At 37.0% G+C, this 24,807-nt stretch overlaps 1 protein-coding gene and 1 non-coding gene across 15 annotated transcripts in view; one reads left to right on the top strand and one right to left on the bottom strand.

Annotated features, from left to right (window-relative positions):
* Positions 1-24,807, bottom strand: part of ADGRL3 (adhesion G protein-coupled receptor L3) — a 959,208-nt gene that overhangs the window by 920,026 nt on the left and 14,375 nt on the right. The gene's annotated exons all lie outside the window — the stretch shown is intronic.
* On the top strand, positions 21,276-21,348 carry TRNAC-ACA (transfer RNA cysteine (anticodon ACA)). Its single transcript has one exon. It is a non-coding gene; the product is annotated as a tRNA-Cys (tRNA).

Genomic DNA, 24,807 nt, shown 5'->3' with positions numbered 1-24,807 from the left:
CATTCAAATGAAAACATTAATCAGTTTGAAAAATTCAAAATCAATCAACTGAAAAGAGAAAGTTGTCAGCCTCCAATGAATTGATACCAGTGAAATATCAAGAGCGCAAAAGAGCTAGTGTCAATTTATTAATATATGCCTCAGCTACACGGATTCACATTGTTATAAGAGAAATGCTTTTTATTCTGTTTTTATATTTCACTCTGACCATTCACTTACATATTATTTCTATATACAATATTATAATATAATCTGCCTTTTAAGGAGATCTTGTTTTACATTTAATATACTAGAGATATGACTACTAACCAGATTTTAAAAATAGATGTTGCAGAGTTTTCAAAAAGCTAATGCAACTTAGTGAGGTATTTCCAGAATACTAATAACTGCAGAAAACCTCAGCTGCATTAATTATCATACAGCTGCTTTCTTTTTTTTTTAAAGCTAACCAATAGGTCTATCTTTTATAATGTTTATCAATATTCACGACATCTAAAAAGCAGACAGGGTTATACTTCAGGTCAAATAAAAAAACGGCATTTCTCAGCTTCACTCAAGGAGTTGGTACAGACAAAAGATCTAGGATTTGGTCAATGGTGATCTCTTCCATCACATTTTGTCTTCTTCCCTGTGTCAAAAAACAAAGACTATTAGGAACCTACTGTCTCCCTTCTCCCCTTCCCCCTAAAGTGAGGGAAAATGCAGCTAACCTAGCTCTGTTGGCCAAAAGTTTATTTAAATATTCAACAGGAATCCACCCCCAAAAAACTAAAAATCGTGCCATAAGGGATGGCAAGATATAGAAAACATACATGCAATGCTTTCCTTAATTTTTTTTTTTTCTCATCTGGGTATAGATGCTTTCAGTTCAGTTCAGTTCAGTCGCTCAGTCATGTCCAACTCTTTGCAACCCCATGAACTGCAGCACGCCAGGCCTCCCTGTCCATCAGCAACTCCCAGAGCCCACCCAAACCCATGTCCATTGTGTCAGTGATGCCATCCAACCATCTCATCTTCTATCGTCCACTTCTCCTCCTGCCCTCAATCTTTCCCAGCATCAGGGTCTTTTCAAATGAGTCAGCTCTTCACATCAGGTGACCAAAATATTGGAGTTTCAGCTTCAACATCAGGCCCTCCAATGAACACCCAGGACTTATCTCCTTTAGAATGGACTGGTTGGATCTGCTTACAGTCCAAAGGACTCTCAAGAGTCTTCTCCAACACCACAGTTCAAAAGCATCAATTCTTCGGTGCTCAGCTTTCTTTATAGTCCAACTCTCACATCCATATGACCTCTGGAAAAACCATAGCCTTGATAAGACACTCATTGGAAAAGACCCCGATGCTGGGAAAGCCTAAAGGCAAAAGGAAAAGGGGATGACAGAAGATGAGATGGTTGGATGGCATCACCAACTTGATAGACATGAGTTTGAGCAAATTCCAGAAGTTGGTAATGGACAGGGAAGCCTGGTATGCTGCAGTCCATAGAATCACAGAGTCAGACATGACTGACTGAACTGAAATGATAGATGCTTTACAATGCTGTTTTAATTTCTATTGTACAACAAAGTGAATCAGCTATATGTATACATATATTCCCTCTCTCTTGGACCTCCCCTCCTCCACCCAACCCCTATATCCCACCCTGTTAGGTCATCGCTGAGCAGCAAACTGAGCTCCATGTTCCATACAGCAGCTTCCCACTAGCTATCTATCTTACACACGGTAGCGTATATATATCAATTCCAGTCTCTCAGTTCATCCTCTCTCTATCCCCCGCCACATTCATATACCAATTCTCTACATCTGTGTCTCTATTCTTGCCCTGAAAATAGGTTTATCGGTACCATTTTTCTGGATTCCTTACATTTTAAAAGTTCAATCTATGTCAAAGTCCTGGCAGTCCAAATGAATATACACTTGGAAAATGAAAAGATTCTTAACATCTTCAGAATGTACTGCTCATGTATTAAAAAAAAAAAAAAAAGAAAAAACTTTAGGGAAAATAAGCTTAAGCAATCTCTTAGTAGTCAGCAACAACAATAAAGTAAAATATGAAACTGTAACTCTGATGGAACACAACTACAGATGAATAAATATCTTTGCATTCTGAAAAAGGAATGAGTAAAGAATTATATGTAAATTCACATGCAGAGCAAAAGCTATTAATGTAGTAAAATCTGAAAGAGAAAGTCAAATTCATAGCCTTGTTTATCTTAAAAGATAGGAAGAAAGCAAGCCTAGACAGATTTACAATTATGATTTCATTGGGTGGACAAAAAAGTTTTGATATATACTACACTGAGGAAACTCAGCTCTAATTCACTTTATTGAATTATGAAATAAATAATACTTTTTCCAAAACAACCTCATGTGACAACTGTAATTCAGAGGAATTATTACTAGGATTTACCATGCTTTTCTTAAACAGACCTCCACTTACAGATGCTAATAATCACTAAAATAATTAGTTGGCTATCATAATATTGATACATGCTCATAAAAGTTCATTTTATATGTATAAGCCCTAAAAAGCTTTATTAGAATAACAGTCATGTTCAATCTAGTAAAGATTGTTTTCATAAAATACCAAAAAATAAAGAAGAAAAGTTTCAGTAGTATTATTTTATCTCTGTGGTGTTGAGTAGAAAAATGGCTGATGGATTCACCAAAGAAAAAAGCATGTCTCCTCCTTGACCATTTACAGGAAGGATTCATTCTCATATACTTAGAAACATTAATGAAAGCTGAACATCTAGAGCGGAAGAAAAGGCCTCTCAAAAGCAGACTCACTATATCCAAGCCCACAGAGATTGACATAGATAAGCAGAATATCACCTTACTAACTTACAAGGAGAAATAACCTTCACAGGGACCCAGATACTAGAGTCTCAGCCATCAGCCCATTTCTCTAAGGGCAGATGGTCTCACCAATGGATGAAGAATTTCCTTTCTACACAACCATAGTTAACCAGCTCTTCTCCTGAGTGACACAGTATTCATCAGATCTAATCATACTTTAATCTAGCAAAGAGCTATAGGCCAAAGTGCAATTCAGTCACTTTGGAGATAGTTTTACACACCTATGCTTTATCCGTTCTGTGCTTATCTCATCTTTAGAGGAATTTTTATTTCCCTTCTTCCTTACTTATATAAGCAACACTTTGGTCTATAAGCTCTCACACACTGCACTATCATTCTGCAGTGTAAGGATTATATTTGTAAAGCTTGGTACAATCAGTGGCATAGCCAGAAAAGATGTGGTAATAAAAAAGATTAGCCAAAAAACAGGGTTGAACAGCAAATTAAGAATTACAGATCAACTAGTTCCACCCTCTTAAGATTATCATATGTTTAACAGAGTGCAGTTCAACACTTAATACATATCTGCCAATACAAACTCTAGGTCAGCAAGCACATTTCAGGAGTAAGGATTTGGGAGCTGAATAGATCAAACATTTACTGAATGCCTCTTACCTCTAGACATATAACTAGATAAATGAGAACCTATTCTCTCATTAATTCCTTATAGACATAGGGTGGGCATTATCTCCATGAGCAGAAGAATAAGCTAAGCCTCTCCTTCCAAGTGTTCCTGAGACCTTGCTTTGTTAGCTAAGTTCTTCGTCTGCTCACATATTCTCTTCAGACTGACTTCTACAACTCACAATTATGTTCCACCCTCTCTTATCTTCAAAGTGCAAGTGAGCAATGCAGCAAACAAAAAACCAACCCTCACAGCCATCTATAACTCTCCTCTGGACACTGCCAAAAATTTCTCTTGCTCTTCCCAACAAATGGGGAAATAATTTATACTTGCTGTCTGTTCTTACCCACCCCTCCTTCAATCACAAACCCTCTGCAATGATCTTTTTTGGCCAGTGCCAGTTTTCACTGAAACACTCTGGAAAAAGGTCACTAATTAGATTTGAACAAGAACTTCTGAAATACTCTTTCTTTGCTTCTATTTTAAAATCTAAGTGTTTTTCCTCCACACTCTGTGACCATATCTTTTTGTTTCCCTTTTCTTATCTGGATCCCTCAGAGTTCCTCATGAATTTATCCTTGGCTATTTTCTGTGCCTGTACTTTATGACTCCTCCTAGTAATTTAATCCATAACCTTGGCCTCAACCTCCACCCCAAAGATGCCAAAATCTGTATCTATAGCCCAAATCCTCCCCATAGCTTCAGAAATCTATCTCCAGATCATACCCATGAGGAAGTGAAAGAAACGTCCTATACTGAATACAATACCTTTCCCATCATTTTTTTTAATGGTCCTCTAACACCATAAAATGATTCCACCATCCTCTCTATCACTCAGGTAACATATAATCAACTTGGATTTCTTCTCCTTTACTGTCCATCCACAATTTAGTCATTAGCTCCGAAATATTTTACTTTCTTACAACCTTCTCACCATTCCCATGGCTACTGCCTGGTGAGGTCCCTAACATCTTGCCAAGAGGCACCTAAGACTGGCCCCTCTTGCAGAACTTCTTATCCTCCATGTCCTACACCTGTTAACCACAAGAAAGTCCAAGCCCCAGAACCTGGCTCAAACTCACCTCTCTAGCTTTTTAAAAACTATATATTTGATTTATCTATTTGTCTGTACCAGATCTTAGCTTTGGTACACAGTATCTTCACTGCAGTATCTGGGAACTTTAGTTGGAGCGTACAAACTCTTAGTTGCAGCATGTGAGATCTAGTGCTCTGACTAGGGATCCATCCCAGGCTCCCTGCACTGCGAGCTTAGAGCCCTAGCCACTGGACCACCAGGGAAGTCCCCATACCGCTCCAGCTTTATTCATCAGAATTCCAGACCCCTCTTGTAAACCACATCAATACAACACCCATGCTTGTGCACACACACCAGATTTATCCTAAAGTTCATCCTCTTTCTGCTACACCTTTCAACACAATATTCAGGTCAGTGCCACATTGATCCAACACCTAATGGAGTCTCAGGAAGCCAGTTTCAACCTCTTTGTTGACTGACCTGATCCACAATATGTTTTAAAACCAAGGCATGATTATAAAAATTGCAGAGTTCTCTTCTCAGTTAAGTGTCAACAGAAATAATTCTCACGTCGCCAGTTTAGATATGCCAAACCACAACTGCCAAACCACAACTTCCACCATAACAAGAATTATGGACACAGTGTATTATCATGTTCTTCACTGTCATAAATTAAGAAGCTTTCTGTCTACATCCACCAGTAATAACAGGGCTCATACCTTACTATATGAGAACTTCTGAATTTCTTAGCAGTTTTAGCTCACGATAATAATAAACCCCTACACTAACAATAGAATGCTAATGTTACTAAGACTGTGAATACTGAATATGTGAGTATGTTGCTCTGAGGTACTAGCAAGCACTTCTGATATTCTATAACTTCCAGTGTCAAGAAACAACTTAAATTTGATGCTGAGCCTTGACAGCAAGGCCATGCATTCCCTCAGATAACATAACACTGCCTTCCATACCCAACTGGATACAAACATTGATGCAAATGTCACTAAAGATATATACAGCAACCGTTATACAAAACACATTTTAAGATATAATGAACTTACTATAAAGTGAAGAAAATGTAATTTTTCAAAAGAAAAAATCTTTCCTTTACAAAGAGGTCCTTTTCATTGTGGGACTAAGGAGAATGCCAAAATTCTTAACCTAAGCAGGTCATTTTATATATCATTCTCATTCTGTCAGCAAAACATGCATCTCTCCTTATTAATATTAAAATTTTCCCTAACAAATGGCCTTGAATTTGGCTATTTACCTGTAGAACATAGTTCATATCTATAGCTATGGATGATATATCTCAATGCCCCAAGCAGGAGAGACTGTAAGTAACATGCTTTAACTTCCTTATTCATTTTCTAACTTCTATACTACTAAAATTGTGTAGAAATTTGGATTAAACTTCCTTATACATTCTGACATCCTCCAAGTCTTTATTCAAATGTGACCTTCTCAATGAAGCCTACCCTGTTTAATATGACAACCTGCCTTCCTTTCCCCTCAACCTATTCCTCTAATCCCCTTATCCTGCTCTGCCTTTTCTCTAGAGCACTTATTACCTTCCAAAAGGCAGTGTAATTCACTCACTTTTTAACTTTACTACTACATATATTCTCCACCACAGAAAAGCATTCTGGGAAGACAGTAATCTTTGGCTGTTGCTCATTTCTCATCCCAAGTAACCAGATCAGCATCTGGTTTTGAATAGGTACTCAAATATACATTGGTTGAATATTAAATACATAATTTCATTTCACCTGTTTGTCTGAACTGGTTAATAAGCAGTAATCTATGATGAAAATGGTACTTGTAAGATGGGAACATTCCCATGGTCAGCACCAGAGAAGTCAACCTTATTATATCGTCTCGCATATCATACAGCCCACCACCCAGTGCTACGTGCTCAGTCGGCTCAGTCGTGTCCAACTCTTTGCAACCCCATGCACTGTAGCCCGCCAGGCTCCTCTGCCCATGGGATTTTTTGAACACCACTCAGTACCCTTCTCCAGGGCTCCAATTCCCACAGCGGAGATAGCACTGACATAAGGGCTGCTGACTGGTCAGGAGACATGCAGGCTTTCAGGGTAACTTCATTATTGTTGTGTGTTCCTCTGAGCACTCTGTTCCAATACTTTCTCCTTTCCACAACTCCAACTTTTTAGTCTATAAAATGAAGGATCTAGATGGTAAATACAAACACTGTATTATTCTAACAGTATAGCTTGGGAAGAACAGCTAACGCTCTTGCAAGCAAAGGGATAAAGGAAGAAAAAATATAGAAGAGATATATGGCATAAAGCAGGGGTGCACAACAGCCTTTTTAAAAAGAAAGAAGACAAAAGCACAGGAAACTAAAATAAAGGAGAATAGTTTATAAAAGAAGAACTGTAGGAATTTAACCCATATCACTTCAACCACTCACGACAGCCTAAAGAGATGACCTGGTCCTAAATGAAAATATGTGTGCAGAAGCACTTAACTAAAATTAAGTTTAATATGTTGAATATAAGGTTTTATTATTATTATTATTGTGTGTGTGTGTGCATGTGCACACTCAGTCATGTCTGACTCTTGTGACCCCATGGACTTTAGCCCTCCAGGCTCCTCTGTCCATGGAATTTCTCAGGCAAGAATATGCAATGGGTTGCCATTTCCTCCTCTAGGAGATCTTCCCAACCCAGGGATCAAACCCACATCTCTAGTGTCTCCTGCACTGGCAGGCAGATTCTTTACCACTGTGCCACATGTTATCATTATTAAGGGATTTTTCATTAGAGTACTCAAATAAACCAAATGGCTTTTTTCATAATGAATTTTAGTACTAATTATAAAATTTTAAATTTGTTTTAAAAGTCTATAATAATAAATACTCAAGCAAATAATTTTGTAATAGAGCAATATTACAGAATGTTGAGGCTTTGTCACTATCTACATTCAGGCTGACACAAAGGCAACAAAATTATCTTGGCTGATGACACCTTTGGGTGAGTTGTGCTGGTGGCAGTTCCACACACATGGTGTGGCCTCCTTTGGCTCTATTCTGGTGAGTGCTCTAATGAAAGCAGAAGGTCCGTCTCTTAATACAGTATTTTCAGAGACTTTAGCTATAATAACAACTATCTTAAAGCACATTTTCGAAATGCCAGGCCCGGTTCTAAACATGTTACATACTTTAAGCCAGTCAATCCTTAGAACAGCAATGTGAAGGTGCTGCTATCATTAGCTCATTTTCAGGATGAATAAACTTACTTTCCTAAAGTGACACTGCTAGTAACTGAAAGAACTGGAATTCAAACCTATGCAAACATTAGAATAGACATCCTACCTCTTTAAATCTAGATAAGAATATATAAGAGGTGTAATACAATATGTGTAACAATAATTGATCACTTACTCTGTAGCAAGCCTTTCTCTGATTTCTCCATACACATCATCACATTTAATCTCCACACAATCCCAGGAGGGAGAAATCACCATTCTCTCCACCATTTTCAGATTAGGACACTGGGCCTCTGGGAGGTTAAGTACTTGCACAAGTTCATATCTCTAAATTTCCCACCTCTATCTGTTGAACAATGCTTCTTTCCTCCTTTCTATCTAATGGCCTCATTCTTGCATTGTAATAGCATGGCACAGTCACCATTACCTCCTCAGTGCTATACACTCAAATAAACTCCTATCCAGGTATTGTACATTGCAATGCAGATATCTGACACCACAGGTACCTTATGTTTATCATTTACCATGTCCTAGGCAGTGAGATTGCTCTAGGGGATAAAATGTAGAACACAGATACTATTTGTGGAAAATACAATAAGTAGATAGTGACAAAAAGCCTTAAGAAATGCTACAGCAAAGAAAGTGCAGTTGCTAAGAAATGCAGAAAAGGATAATCTTATCCAGATTTGGGAGCTGAGTGACATCTAAACTGAGTCCTAAATGATAAGCCTGAAATCACCCAGTGAAGAGGGAAGGATGGAGAGATGGAAGTACAGTAAAGTATACCGGGAAGAAAAGAAAAGACCAAGGCCAAACTCAGGCTTCCCTGGTGGCTCAGATGATTAACAACCTGCCTGCAATGCAGGAGACCAGAGTTCGATCCCTGGGTGAAGAAGATCCCCAGAAGAAGGGAATGGCTACCCACTCCATCAGTATCCTTGCCTGGAGAAGTCCATGAACAGAAGAGCCTGGCAGATAACAGTCCATGGGATAGCAAAGAATCGGACACAGCTAAGTGACTAATGCTTTCACTTTCAAGGCCAAACTCTGGGAGAGGCTTTGTTTTTGTGTTTTGTCCCCTCCCAATACCCTCATAAATTATTTCCCTGCATGAATTACTAGCTAGCGGCCTCTTCATTCTACAAAACCTCTCACCTGGAATCATAAGATGTCTTCCAACTTTAATTTCTGTCCTACCCAGCCTCCAGAGAAGACAAGAATAACAACAACCTCACATGGAGGCACATGAATCTACCCTTATTGCAAGAAACTGCTTATCTGGCATGCCTGAGTTCAGTCCTGCACACACGGAGACCATCGTCTCCTAGAGACAGAACAATCCTCACATTGGACCATTTTATCCAACTGGGCTGCTGCCTCAGTCTCCTTGTATAGCACAAACAACACCTGCTTGGGCTGGGGGACTGCCTGGGACAGTGCCCAAGCCAACTAGCCTAGTTCTTATCAGCACTTCTCTCCAGGAAATTACTGGCTTTCATCTAGGACTAAAATCTTTGCAACCTATCTGCAAGTTTGATAAGCCTCAAGATATTATTAGGCATATCATGATATAAACTTCTAATTAGTGCACAATAAATATTTTGTTGAATGGTTAAATAAAGCTCTACTACTATGAAACTCGTGTGACAGGTGGTTGGGCTCAACAATAATACATTTTTTACAAATCATAACATACAAATAAAAAAACAACAACAGGGGTGAAAGGGTTTTAGGAAATTGGGGAAACGACCTTACTACAGTTTCTTAACAACTTATGCAGTGAACCCCACATTAGAAATTCAGAAAAGATAAGGAAAGACTGAAACATCTGGAATATTTTCACAACACTTGACAGTTCTACTAAGTACTGTTTCATTTAACCAAACTGGGTCTAATGCTGATGATCTGAAAGAATTTACATGCAATAGAGCAACAACAATAACAAAGCAGAATGCCTATCAGATGATGAGGACTCACTAGGTGCTGAGAACGGTGCCAAGGGATTCTGCAGACAGTATTAGCTGCTTGTCATTCACCTCCCTTTTCCTAAGTAGCAGAAACTTCACATTGTTCAGAGTAAGAATACACTTATTTAAAAATTACTTAATTCCCCAGACACCCCTCTAGCTAGGAGTGGTCCTATGACTCACCACTGTTGAAAGACACAGAAACTGAGTATTTTCTAGAAAAGTTTTCCTCTACCTTTACTAGTTCCAATACCACACAACTTTTTCTCCTTCTTCCCATGGCTGATGTGAAGGCCAACTATGAGAATACACAGGATGTAAGAGCAACATGACTAGGCTTAAGCAATAGGAGCTTCCGGTCTCACTGTCATCAAAAACATTTTACACTAGCACTGGACTACTCACTTCTGGAACTATTTTTGCATGAAAAAAATCAAAACTATATTTAGTTAAATCTCTAGGTATTTGCATGCATTGTCTTATCTGGATTTTTACTTTGTTGAATTGGCAATATTCTTATTCTAGGAGCCTGGTAAAGTTAAAATGCCTCTATGGCAATATTCAGGGCTTCCCAGGTATCAGAGTGGTAAAGAATCCACCTGCCAATGCAGGAGACACAAGAGATGTGGGTTTGATTCCTCAGTCAGGAAGATACCCTGGAGTAGGAACTGGTGACCAACTCCAGTAATCTTGCCTGGAAAATTCCATGGACAGAGGAGACTGGTAGGTTATAGTCCATGGGGTCACAAGAGTTGGACACAACTGAGCACATGGCAGTATTTTAACTACTACAATACTAAGGGGAAATTTTATTAGTCACTATTATTTAATAGTTTTCTTCTTTTCTTATTGTCATACCACTTCTAATTTATCCCCACCTCTCTACTTCTCTTTACTTCTAAGGCTTCCTGATTATCTACCCATTCTTGGATAAAATAGTTACATGTTATGATAATTTCTAAATTCATTCAATAGCAAGTTAACAAATATCTTCCTTAGCTAAAATGAAAATAATAAAAATATACCAAAATTTAACAATGTAACTTCTAATTACCTAACAATGACACCTCTGCTGATTTGTCCTTGATTCTCTCTCAAAACATGTCATATGGTATACAGTGATTTAAAATCCTAAAATGATGCCTTCTTTAAAGAATTATAAAAATTAATATTTGCTGTTTTTATTGTGGACCAAACTGTGCTATGAATTTTAGATATATAGTCTCATGAATCTTAATACTATGGATGTAAGTACTATTTAGTATTCCCAACTTGCAAGAGACACAGGAAAGTGCAAATATCACCTAACTAGCCATTGCCAGAGCCACAGCCTATACTTTGGACATTTTGACTTCCACACATTATTCAGCCCTCACATAAATATCTGATACCGAAATAAGTTTTTTAAAAATACATTCTGAATTTTTGATTCATACTCATTTGATGTTAGCCTGGCTTCTTTTTCACATATTTACAAATTAAAATTAATACATGTATGGTTGAAAGAAAAAATTAAGTTAAAAAAGTCATATGTCCAGTGTGAATCTGAGACATCTACATTACATTTCAAATGTACAAAATCTTATCCACAAATTCAAGTTTTCTCAAAACAATATTATGAAGCAAATAATGTCTAGATAAGACTACCTGAATAACTCTTTTCATTGCCTAATTACTACCTATTTGAAAGATTTTCCTCAAAGATGTACTAGCTATATGACTCGATTTGCATAAGCTATTTTACATCTGCTCAGAATTTAGTTAATAGTAGTTTACCAACATTAATTTCCAGGTTTGATAACTGAACTATAGTTACTGTTTTAGGCTGTTCAGGCTACTATAGCAAAATACCAGAGATGTCAGTGGCTTATAAAAGTAGAAATTTATTTCTCACAGTTCTGGAGATAGAACTTCTAAGTTCATGGTGCAGTGATTCAGTGTTTGGTAGGGCTTCCTGGTTCATAGATGGTAGTCTTTTCACTGTGGCTCAGAGAAGGCAATGGCACCCCACTCCAGTACTCTTGCCTGGAAAATCCCATGGACAGAGGAGCCTGGAAGGCTGCAGTCCATGTGGTCGCTGAGGGTCGGGGACACGACTGAGCAACTTCACTTTCACTTTTCACTTTCATGGAGAAGGAAATGGCAACCCACTTGTGTTCTTGCCTGGAGAATCCCAGGGACGGGGGGAGCCTGGTGGGCTGCTGTCTATGGGGTCACACAGATTCGGACACGACTGAAGTGATTTAGCAATAGCAGTAGGGAGTTCTGAGGGGTCTCTTTCATAAGACCGTAAATTCCATTGGTTCATGAGGCTCCACCTTCATGACCTAAGACCTCTTACGAGCCTCATCTCCTAATACCATTACATTAGGTATTAGGATTTCAACACATGAAATTTAGGACACCTTCAAACCATAGCAATAACATTAGGGGACACTAATTAAGGAGTATATGGGAACTCTTCTATTATTTTTACAACTTCTAAGTTGAAATTGATCCAAAATAAAACATTTAAGAAAATTGCCAGTTCTTTTAACAGAAAATTTTAGAGTAGCTTGCTGAGCAGTCCAGATGTCACAGAACATCAAATGAAGACCATTTCAAATATTCTGAGCTTTAGAATACCAGCATAACATAGCTTCTACTGGCTGTGTTTAACAATTAGGGCTTATTAACCTTTGATTTTTGACAAAGGAATGGTTTTACAAAGATAGAGCCATGAATGAAAAATGAAAACCTAAGTGCTACATTTGAACCTGAGAAGCAAAACACTGTATCTCATTAGTTATACAATTCCAAGGTTCAGTTCAGCCAAGGGCAGAATTAAAGAATAGATTATACTTTTCCATTAGGATTGTAATATAATTCTAAAAGAAAAGAAACACTTACAGGAAATACATTGCCATAAGAAAAGGTTAAAATTCCCCACTCCATCTTTGCCAGATATCTTTGCTAAGGCAAAATAAAGTTTTACCTCTTCATTCATCAATGTGCATTTATGAAGCATGTATTATATGCTAGTATTGCCATTCATGTTGAGCTCCAGAAAACAAAATCTTAAATAAAAATATTATCATTTTGATATATAACTTGCTCCCAAAGCACAAATTAGTAAAATAATCTAGTTTTAAATACCTAAAAGAGTTAAATTTGGTTTCTCAGAAGGGTATATTTTCTGTTTCTTCTTCACTGAGCTTAAATAATCTCAATTTACAAAGATAATGAGGCTCTACTTTCATATACCTTTAAATTATACTGAGGACTGAAGACAAGAGTTGGATTTTATAGGCTATCTACCTTCCATTAATTTTTTCTAATTGACACCCACATTTCTCCAGAGTGAGTTGAAATGACAACTTCATGCCGCATTCCCACCTGAGCTGTCCCTCTAGTTGTTTGCTAGGCAATTTGCAGTCAAAGTAGAAAATCTCTCAGGGTTTTCCCCTCCTCCATCTTCTCATAAAGTGATGCCAATAAACAAAGGTCAAATATATCCTACTTTATAATTCAGAGATTATTCACCTAAGTAGTGGTATTTGCATTTCACCTAAAGTCATAAATCTAAAATGAGTCCCATAAAATGAATGAATTTCTGCTATCCACTCATCAAAATCTCAGCTCTATCAATGACCCTGAAGCTAAAATAATCATATATGCACAGAAAACAAGAGATTTCTGACCATGTGGAAACCAATGTGATATTTCAAAAAAAAAAAAAAAAAAAGACTTTTCCTACCACACTTCAAAGTGAAATGATTTATTTACTGTTACAAATTCTAACGTGTGTCCAGTTACAGCTAATATAGATTCTCAGTGTTTTCTTTTTTTTTTTTTTAATTTTATTTTATTTTTAAACTTTACATAATTGTATTAGTTTTGCCAAATATCAAAATGAATCTGCCACGTATTACTCAGCCATTAAAAAGAATACATTTGAATCAGTTCTAATGAGGTGGATGAAACTGGAGCCTATTATACAGAGTGAAGTAAGTCAGTGTTTTCTTTTAAAGAAGTGGTCCTTAAGCTCAGCCACTAGGATAACTACAGATATTGAGACACCCATCACCAAGCTAAGAGGAAAAGTTGTGCTAAGGTTGGATGGAAAACATGATAATTATAATTGGGTTTAGAAATGTTGATGTTTATATGCTGATATTTGAATTGAAAAGGAACAATAAAGAACTAACTCTAAGCTAGACAAAGTGACTCTCCTATAACCCATGAGGAGACATTATAAATTCTAGGTAGTTATTCTGGGGGAGACAAAGAATAAGGGTGGGGAGCACTCTGAGAGGCTGTTAGAGAAAAATGAGAACTTGAGAGCTACTAGCAAAAAAAAAAGTCAGATAACAAGATGGTAGAAAACAGTGATGGAAAAGATGTTATTAACAAATGAAACCAGGGGAACAGTCAGTGGATTTTCACTCTGACCATAGGCCAGGAAAAGCAATAGATACATAGGACTGAATCCAAATAACTGGATGAGCCAGAGTTCTTGCTGGAAGACCAATTTTGATTGTTGACTAGGGCTCAGAAGAAACGGCCTTGCTCCTCTAAGAATGAACTAAGCTCAGCTCTGGAATTAAATTGGATGTCACTAAAAGAGCAAAGGAAGTAAAAAGAGATGCCTAAAAAACCAGATGCCTGTTAAAATATATGAAGCTACATACAGCTAGGGTGAACAACAAGGTGATATTTGTAATTATCTGCACAGAGAAACACTGACTATGGTATTAGGACTATTTTTCCCTAGCAGAGGATAGTTAAGTGATATTATATTGCCTGGGGACAACACTGAGGTTAAGGAAGATGAGGCAGAAAGGATAATGCCCCTAACAGCATAGAGATAAGAAGGGAAGAAATGGGAAAACCAGACATTGACCCAGCAACTACATAAAACTGGACATGTTCCGAAAAGTTTCAGTCTTACATAGCCCTTTCAGCCACAGGGCTATCAACTCCAGGAAGGTGGGTTTGATTGGAAATTAACTAGCCCATAGTATCTGCCAGGAAATGACTCATGTCATATCATGATACCAGAAGAACATCCATACATTTCAAGTTTCTGGCCACTACTATATCAAATTATAATCAGTTTTAAAAGAACAAAAGAGTGGATTCTACATTCATGTAGAATACATTGTCAACAAAGACCTAAATAAAGGCTCTTAAATAAATTTTAGATATGTATGTCCACCCCAAAAATTATAACTATGGAAAATAAACATATTTAAAGTTTTCTCAAAGCTGGAAAAAAAAAGAGTAATGATAAAGACTTTGTTAGATATGAAATTCTCATCAGATCCATCTTTGAGACCCCACTTAGATATTCACGCAAGGATTATTTTTGGAAATAAAAAATTAAAGTATGATTTGTAAACAGTATTTAAAAATAAGTTATAATTTACCAATAAAAAAGTTATGAGTGAAAAAAGTACTGACCACTTAAAACAAAGCAGCAGCAAGAGTTTTAAAAGAGAGGGTGGCAAATGTAAAGACACTTACCTTTTTTCCTATCACATTTTTGATTGCAATATTTGGAGATTTCTTCAGATGCATTTAAAGTCTGGGATCTGTTAGTATTTGCCCTTGGAAGCCGATTGCTTGGTTCTAGATTGTCATTTCTATTGTGCTTCAAAAGGCATAGGGAGGCAGGCAGAAACTAGGCAGTATAAGAATGACAAGGTACCTCAAAGAAACCTACTCTTCTGCCCGAACAATCAGTAAGTCACAAACACTCAGACATACACCCTCAGCACAGTAGGAAGAAAATAAAAATCAAATACAGGTTGTTACCCCATAGTGTGTGGGCAAAACACCCACAATTGTTGGCATATGAATCTTAACCACAAGTAGAGGCATTTGACTGACACCACCACTCACCAATCTGGTTCTACACCTACATTCAAAACCACTGTGTTCCAGGAGAAGCAAAAAGAATTGTTTTATTTCTCTCTCAAAGTCACTGAAGCAGCAAGACCAATGAGAAATCCATAAAAGGACAATTTTGCATCACTCTCTTCTCACTGCTCAAATTGTACTACTAGTCATAACTTCAGAAAGACCATTAAATATGCTTTCTGCTCTTCTCTCAAACTTCCATAATAAAAGTAAAAAGAGATAAATTTATACCTTTGATTTCCCCCTTCTTCCTTGGCATCCCAATCTCTCTCCAAAGAGATTTTTGTGATATGTTTCCAACCAATTTCCTAACTACCAATTAAGAACACTTTAAAACTTGCTTTCTGAAAAGGACACAAAACTGAGATAAGAGTTTGACTCAAAAAAAAAAAAATAATAATAATCTAAGACACATCCTTAAGAATTATTCTTAGAGGTAGAAATAAAATTGCAACTCAATCTTTATTTTCTATATTTCCTCTATGAATAGCCTAGACAAGCATCTGCATAAACTGGAACAATCAATTTGTTCTGGCAATTATTACAGCTCATAGAAATTTTGGGTCTGCTGCACTGGAGGCAGATTCCTTACCCTCTGAGCCACATTTAGAAGGCTCCAACAATTTTCCCTACAGGCATTCCATGTATTTGATAAAAATCAACAATTGCAACCATAATATCAAACCCCTCACTACAACTCCTGTATACAACAATAGTGGAGGCCCAGTGTGTTTGTGTGTGTGTGTGCTTAGTCGTGTCAGACTCTTTGAGACCCCATGGTCTGTAGCCCACCAGGCTTCTCTGTCCATGGGATTCTCCAGGCAAGAATACTAGAGTGGGCTGCCATGCCCTCCTTCAGGGGATCTTCTCAACCCGGGGAATGGACTGAAGTCTCTTGCATCTCCTGCACTGACAGGTGGATTCTTTATCACCGTGCCATCTGGGAATCCCTTAAGACAGCACATAAATTCAAAACTTTTATCAGTTCAGGAAAGTATGACATTGTCAATACTTTCTTAAGAAGATATTATTCACTTTATGGTCTGAGATTTTTCTTTCCACCTTCCCTGACTGTACAATAAAAAGACAAAAACATATAAACTCATTACTTACCAACTTGGTCCTGAAACCTATCATCCTTTTCTGCCATTCTTCTCCCTGGCATTTCTAATGGAGCTTGAAAATAACATTTTTTTTCCTGGCCTAACGTCTTATTTTATTTTGTTGTATTAGGTTGATTTTTGTTTTCATTTAGTATTTTATCTTATACATCATTCTCTAAGAAATCAGCACAGCTCAAGATGCAGTTTCTCTTAACTAAAGCCACTGAACAAAAGAGAACAGGGAATCTTTAAAGTATTAATATTTAAATTTCTCACAAGAATTACAACATTTTTTTAAAATAAGTTTAGGTTTGGGAGGGAAAAAAAAATCTTGGCCACGTCACAGCATTATATTTGGAGAATAAATCACCCAATAGTGTCTTAACAAGTAGCCTCAAGACTATATACGATTAACACAAACCTACATGGACATATAATCTAAATGAAAAGTAGAATTTAACTCAATGCCTCCAGAGGAGAAAAAGAAGCAAACTTCATAAAAATAAAAAATCTAAATGGCTTCTCCGCAGTTATGGTTATGATGAAATTGGCTCAGCATGGTTTTAACCACATAGAAGATTAATATTTATTTTCAACAAATGTAGCTAGAAAAATGTTATTATATCCTCTCCTTTTTTCACTAGGAGCATGCTGATTGAAATGGATTCATTTATCTAAGCTGACAGCTAGACAAAACTATATTGTGAATATTTTTTATCTTTGATTAAATAAGAACTTAGCAACATCTGGTTTGCTACAATTACCCAAAATTATTCAAAATAAGTTCTTTTTTGATATACTTAACTATGTCATTCTGTGTTTAACAGTTCTTTTTAATACAACATTCAGAAAAAACAATAAAACAATTACAGAATAAAATATTAATTCCAATGAAAGACTCAAAAACTTATGGAAAAATTACTAATTCATGTTTAGAGCAGGCAGGATTATAAATAATATTAGATATTCAATTACCCAGAAGAAGAACTTAGGGTTTTTACTTGCATTCAAAAAGTCCTTTTAGTTGTCAAGAGAGTTTTAAAATTGCAACTCTTCTACCCAGTACAATTAGAGAATAGAGAATATCTTAAATTGAAATGGACTTCCTTGGTGGCTCAGATGGTAAAGCGTCTGTCTACATTGCAGAAGACCTGGGTTCAATCCATGGTTTAGGAAGATTCCCTGGAGAAGGAAATAGCAACCCACTCTAGGACTCTTGCCTAGGAAATCCCATGGACTGAGGAGCTTGGTGCACACTATTGTCCATGGGTTGCAAAGAGTCGGGCTCCAATGAGCGACTTCACTTTAAATTGAAAGAGCAGTTCTTCATGAGGATACAAGTACTGACATACTACAAGGCTACCTCTGAAGAACAAGTTCTCACAAGCTAAGTACAAAGGGTACCAAGCCCTAGTTCTTACACATCTGCAATTGTTCTCAGAATACTTGGCTACAAAATATTTTTGAAAACTGTACTGCTCTTATTATGCATACCAACTGTATAATTTTTTTTCAAAACCACCAATAATTTTGGTAACTATTACCTAATTATAATTCCCCATTGCTTCAGGTTTTTATAAAACTGTATTCCATTCAACACTGAGTTCATACCCTATTCTTCCTAAGAGTTAATTCTTTATGAGAGTAATGCTATTTTCTTAAGTTGTCCCTTTTTAAAATAAGCAACTTTCTTCAAATTTTAAAATGTTTCTTTTTTTTAGGCTTTCATTTGTATCTCATAAACTACTAGATAATCATTCCTTTCATAGTAAGTCAGAGATTAAAAAAAAAAATAGTATGGTATATATGAAGGAACACGACAAAATAATCCCAAATGGAAGGCCATGAAGACTGAAGACAAGATGTAAAGTGATGTCAATCTTGCAAAAATTTTGGGATTAAAGGATAAAAAGAGATGGCTTGAACCACCATGTTTCACTCCTTGCTACATGCAAGCGTGACAGTATCTATTTTTCCCATCTGACTCTCATATGCAATATATAAACCTTGTATTATATAACAGAAACTAATCTAATTATCATAATATCACTGTGAAACAGATATCATTAAACCATTGATACAGAGAGTAAACTGAGACTCAAAAAATGACCCAAAATCACACAGCTCTTACTTGGTATGCAGCTCTAAAGTTTAGACTTAAGTTCATCTGACTCTAAAGTCTATGTTCTAAAACAGTAAGTCTCATGGACACAGTCAAGTTATTAGAGGTTATACTATTAATTTTTTAAATCACCCAAGATATATTTCATGCATGATGCTTACCTAGCAACTATAACTCCATTCTTAAAAAAAAATAACCTATCAATATAAAACATAAACTCTATTTACATAATCACCTACTCTAGGTTATCAAAAGACTAAAAGCAGTCCCAACTATAAATGAAATTATATTTCCATACAAGTATAAGACAAGAAGACAAATAATCAAACGACATTGGAGAAAGCAATGGCAACCCACTCCAGTACTCTTGCCTGGAAAATACCACGGATGGAGGAGCCTGGTATGCTGCAGTCCAGGGGGTCACGAAGAGTTGGATAGGACTGAGCGACTTCACTTTCACTTTTCACTTTCACGCATTGGAGAAGGAAATGACAACCCACTCCAGTGTTCTTGCCTGGGGAATCCCAGGGACGGGGGAGCCTGGTGGGCTGCCATCTATGGGGTCACACAGAGTCGGAAACGACTGAAGTGACTTACCATGGCAGAGTGTTATAAATTCTATAAAAGAGATTTTTTTTTTTCCTAATTTTATTTTATTTTTAAACTTTACATAATTGTATTAGTTTTGCTAAATATCAAAATGAATCCACCACAGGCATACATGTGTTCCCCATCCCGAACCCTCCTCCCTCCTCCCTCCCCATACCATCCCTCTGGGCCATCCCAGTGCACCAGCCCCAAGCATCCAGCATCGTGCATCGAACCTGGACTGGCAACTCGTTTCCTAGATGATATTTTACATGTTTCATTGCCATTCTCCCAAATCTTCCCACCCTCTCCCTCTCCCACAGAGTCCATAAGACTGTTCTATACATCAGTGTCTCTTTTGCTGTCTCGTACACAGGGTTATTGTTACCATCTTTCTAAATTCCATATATATGCGTTAGTATACTGTATTTATGTTTTTCCTTCTGGCTTATTTCACTCTGTATAATAGGCTCCAGTTTCATCCACCTCATTAGAACTGATTCAAATGTATTCTTTTTAATGGCTGAGTAATACTCCATTGTGTATATGTACCACTGCTTTCTTTATCCATTCATCTGCTGATGGACATCTAGGTTGCTTCCATGTCTTGGCTATTATAAACAGTGCTGCAATGAACATTGGGGTACACGTATCTCTTTCCCTTCTGGTTTCCTCAGTGTGTATGCCCAGCAGTGGGGTTGCTGGATCATAAGGCAGTTCTATTTCCAGTTTTTTAAGGAATCTCCACACTGTTCTCCATAGTGGCTGTACTAGTTTGCATTCCCACCAACAGTGTAAGAGGGTTCCCTTTTCTCCACACCCTCTCCAGCATTTATTATTTGTAGACTTTTGGATCGCAGCCATTCTGACTGGTGTGAAATGGTACCTCATAGTGGTTTTGATTTGCATTTCTCTGATAATGAGTGATGTTGAGCATCTTTTCATGTGTTTGTTAGCCATCTGTATGTCTTCTTTGGAGAAATGTCTATTTAGTTCTTTGGCCCATTTTTTGATTGGGTCGTTTATTTTTCTGGAGTTGAGCTGTAGGAGTTGCTTGTATATTTTTGAGATTAGTTGTTTGTCAGTTGCTTCATTTGCTATTATTTTCTCCCATTCTGAAGGCTGGGAGATAAATATAAAATTTATAAATATAAAAGAGATATTTTAAAAGTGTTATGGGAAATTAGAAAACAGAATACAAGGGGAAAATATAGTATTTAAATTGTTAATGAAGTGTATAAGGGGCAAAATGTCTTAGAAATTCTTAAATAATATCCTGTCAACATTTTTGCATTTGTCACTCAGACTATCACACCACTGTAGTGTTGCAATAAACCTATAGTACTGTCTTTTCAGGTGTCATTAAAACAGGAATTCCTTTGAATGACTCTGGGCTCCCTAGTAGCTCAGAAGGTAAAGAATCTTCCTGCAATGCAGGAAACCCAGGTTCAGTCCCTGGGTTTGGAAGATCCCCTGGAGAAGGAAAAGGCTACCCACTCCAGTATTCTTTCCTGGAGAATCCCCATGGATAGAGGAGCCTGGTGGGCTACCGTCTATGAGGTCACAAAGCGTTGGGCACAACTGAGTGACTAAGCACAGCACAGCATATTAGAGTTGAAAGGGATATCATATAATACAAACTCCCTTCTTATACATAAAGCTCTGGACTACACTTCCCAACTGAGAAGGGGTGAGGCAGAAGCTTAGACTCTCATCTAACTGGTCTCTTCACATCCCCTCACTAAGCCTCCCCCAATGACATCTACACAGAAGAGCCAACATGATCTTTGTAAAATGAAAATCTGATCTTGTTATTACTCTGCTTCAAACCTTTAGGTCCTCCCTGGTAGCTCAGATGGTAAAGCGTCTGCCTACAATGCGGGAGACCTGGGTTCGATTCCCAGGTCAGGAAGATCCCCTGGAGAAGGAAATGGCAACCCACTCCAGTACTCTTGCCTGGAAAATCCCATGGACCAAGGAGCCTGGTAGGCTACAGTCCATGGGGTCGCAAAGAGTTGGACACAACGGAGTAACTTCATGTAACTTCACTTCACTTCAAACCTTTCATGATTTTCCCACTGCTCCTGGGATAAAATCCAAAATACTTAAAAAAAGAAAAAGAAACCTATAAACTCTGGACTCGTACTTACTCCCTTAGCTATATTTCATGCCTCTCTCAATCCTGATGTTCCAGCTACAAGAACCTTCCCTGAGTTCTTCACAGGAGCTGAGCTCCAGTCTCACTCTAGTCCTTGAGACTGGAGGATCCCCTCTGCAGGAAGATTGTCTGCTTAGCCAGTTCTTACAAATCCTCCAGGGCTTGGTAAGGTGAGAAAAACATTTACCTGGAGTGCCTGAGATTCTTGGGGCAATTATTCTATTTACTTTTTTCTAATCTCTATCACTATTCTGTTTAATTTTATCATACAGGAAGTACACAGTAAAATGTTGATAAACGGATGCAAAAGATTAATGATTCCAAAGTTACTATCTTCTTATTATAGCATTTGTCCTATATTAATTTTTTTATTCTAAGATAATTTTCTTAAACCACACTTATTTATCTTTTCATTCATAGACTTTAATATTTTTTTGTAGAACTTACTTCATTGTTACTTTATTAACATTCAATGATTTGTTCTAAATAACAGTAAAACCAGTTTTATCATCATATACTGTGGAAAGCTTTCAAAAAATAAATAACAAGCTTAATCCTCACAGTGGAGAGATGCTAGAGAAAATCTGTCTTTACTAAATGATTATACTATATCTCTCTTAACAATCATTTTCCATATTGATGTATTACTACTTTTCTTTGACAAGTAAAGAGTTGTAACCACTGCCAAACTATCGAACTGGTATTCCTAAAACTAGTTCCTCCATTTCTAAAGTTTCAGAACCAAAGACACCACACACTTACTAAGACAATGGGCAGGGGGAGAAGTTAGGATAAAAATGAACAGAAACCAACCTTCTGGAGTAAAACTCTCTCCCGGTCACACACACACAGATACACATGCCTAAAGCTAAACTAGGAAATTGTGGTTTCAGTATCCATACATATTTTAAGTACTCTCCTCATCTCAAATCTACAGTGCCTGATCATACTTTATGGTCATTAGACAGTTTATGACATTCTGAAATTTAGCATCATAGCCAGACAACTGATATTAAACCATTCTCTGTGTTAACTCAGGTAAAATGAAGAATTCAGGTGTGTTGTAATGTGTTGTCTCTACTGTCAAATCAAGGTAACTATGCTCGATTTTCTTCCCTTTACTCACCTCTATTAACCTCCTCCACTTGAACATGCTTGGGTCTGTGATGAGCTCTTCTGATGACAGAATGTGAAGGAAGCAGTGAACCAGCACGTTCTCTAGGGCTGCCTACTCAACCTTCATATCTCAGTTCAAATGTCCCTTGCTCTGGGAAGTCTTTGCAGACTCACTCACCCCGTCAACTCAGACAAGGTCTGATCCTGCTGCTATCTCATAGTATCCTGAACCTGACCTTTGTAGCACTTACCAGAATTTTAACAATCCATGATAGATACATTGCTTAATACCTCTTTATTTCTATGTCTGTGCAAGTACTAAAGTCAGAGGCTCTTTTTGCCATATTATGCTCCACATCCCCAACATCATGCAGACATCTGGTGCTAACAAATACATAGTGAATGACAAAATTAATGACTTCATAAAGCTGGTCTTTTGAGAACTGCAGAAAAAGCAGAATGATTTAGAGTCCTACTTAAAAGAAGATATCCGCTTTAAAAATCTATGAAAAACTAACACAAGTTATACAAGCTATCAGTGTGGTATATGTTTTATGTTTATCATCTCATTTAATCCTCAAAATAACTTGGAAAGGTAAGCATTATTTTTATCCCCATTTTACACGAAGCCATGGAGAGGCTGAGTCACGTTTTCAGAGTCACAACAGACAGCAGGTTGGAAATCATGCACTTCTGACTCTCAAGCTTCTGCTATTCTACCACTTTGCTTCTCATTAATATACATTATATGTTCTTGTATTTTGTATTTCTCCACATGTGTATTTATTACTTTGGGTAAAGAGCATTAATATAGAACTAAATTCAAGTTAATACTTAAACCTTACAATAATTTATAATAATTTTATGTAAGTAAATTCATCCATGTGAGAAAAAAACAAGTGAAAAGGAAACACTAAGTATACATCTAAGTATACACTAAATACATCAATGCATACACTTAACAAAAGGCAGCATATGCTATAAACCAGTCATGGTACTTTGGGCAAGTCAGTTCAATTCCTAACAAGTAACTTTTTTTTTTTTTTTTGAGCAGAGAAAGGTTTATTACAGGGCCATGCAAGGAAATGAAGTGGCTCATGCCCTAAAAAGCCTCAAGCTCCTGAAGGGTTTTAACAAAGCAACTTTAAAAGCCAGGTAAAGGTAGGGGCAGTGGGAGTCACAGGGTATGTGATCAGAATGGATACAATTCTCTGACATAGGTAACAAGGTGGTGTCACCGGAGTTAACATTTTCAGTCTTTAGGTTCTAGGAGGCCTCGGGCTATGTGCTCATAGTCATCAGACATGTCACTTTTTAAAAAGATTTACTATGGTAAGAACCTTTGAGATTTACCCTCTTAACAACATGTTTAAGCAGACAATATAATATTATTAACTACAGACATAATGTTATTCAGCAGAGCTCTAGAACTTACTTATTTTGCATAACTGAAACGTTATAGCCATTGATTAGTAAACGGGGAATTGCTAAGCAACATTTTAATTTTTTTCAAGGAACCAAAGTGTGCAAGACTGTGTCATTTAGGATTCCTTCTATGCCTTGATTATTCTACTTGCAGGTGCAAAGCAATTTTGAATGGCACTTGAATTTATCCTGCAACAGTAACTTCAAAAACTGCTTTCATGTTCAATTATTTCTTCTAGGTCCATAAAGCACACTCATGCAGGTATACATTCATTATTAATCCAGCATTAAACTCGGTCCCATAACTATGTTCTGGTACGTATTTTTAAAGAAAATATAGAAAGTGAAGTAAGAACTGGTCTCCAACTTGACTGCTAGGATGTATATCCTAAATAAATGTCTTTATGACAGACACAGAAATCAAAAAGATATGGTTAAAAATAGAACAACTGGTCCCTCTGAACAAAGAATGAAATAATGAAATTAAACTCAGGTATTGGCATTATTGTTAAAATGATAAAAATTTGCATTACAAACCTACTGTTTTCCTCTTCTATTTCACTTCAGTGCTACTGAACACATTAATATTTTGTAGTCATTTTTTATCCAATGGACAGATCTCTAACTAAACTTAAACCTAGCAAAAACGGAGCTGACATTTACTAATTATGAG

Source organism: Bos javanicus, chromosome 6, assembly GCF_032452875.1.
Source record: "Bos javanicus breed banteng chromosome 6, ARS-OSU_banteng_1.0, whole genome shotgun sequence".
Classification (NCBI taxonomy): Eukaryota; Metazoa; Chordata; class Mammalia; order Artiodactyla; family Bovidae; genus Bos; species Bos javanicus.
The sequence above is the reverse complement of the archived record's forward strand: the minus strand, read 5'-3'. Positions and strand labels throughout refer to the sequence as shown.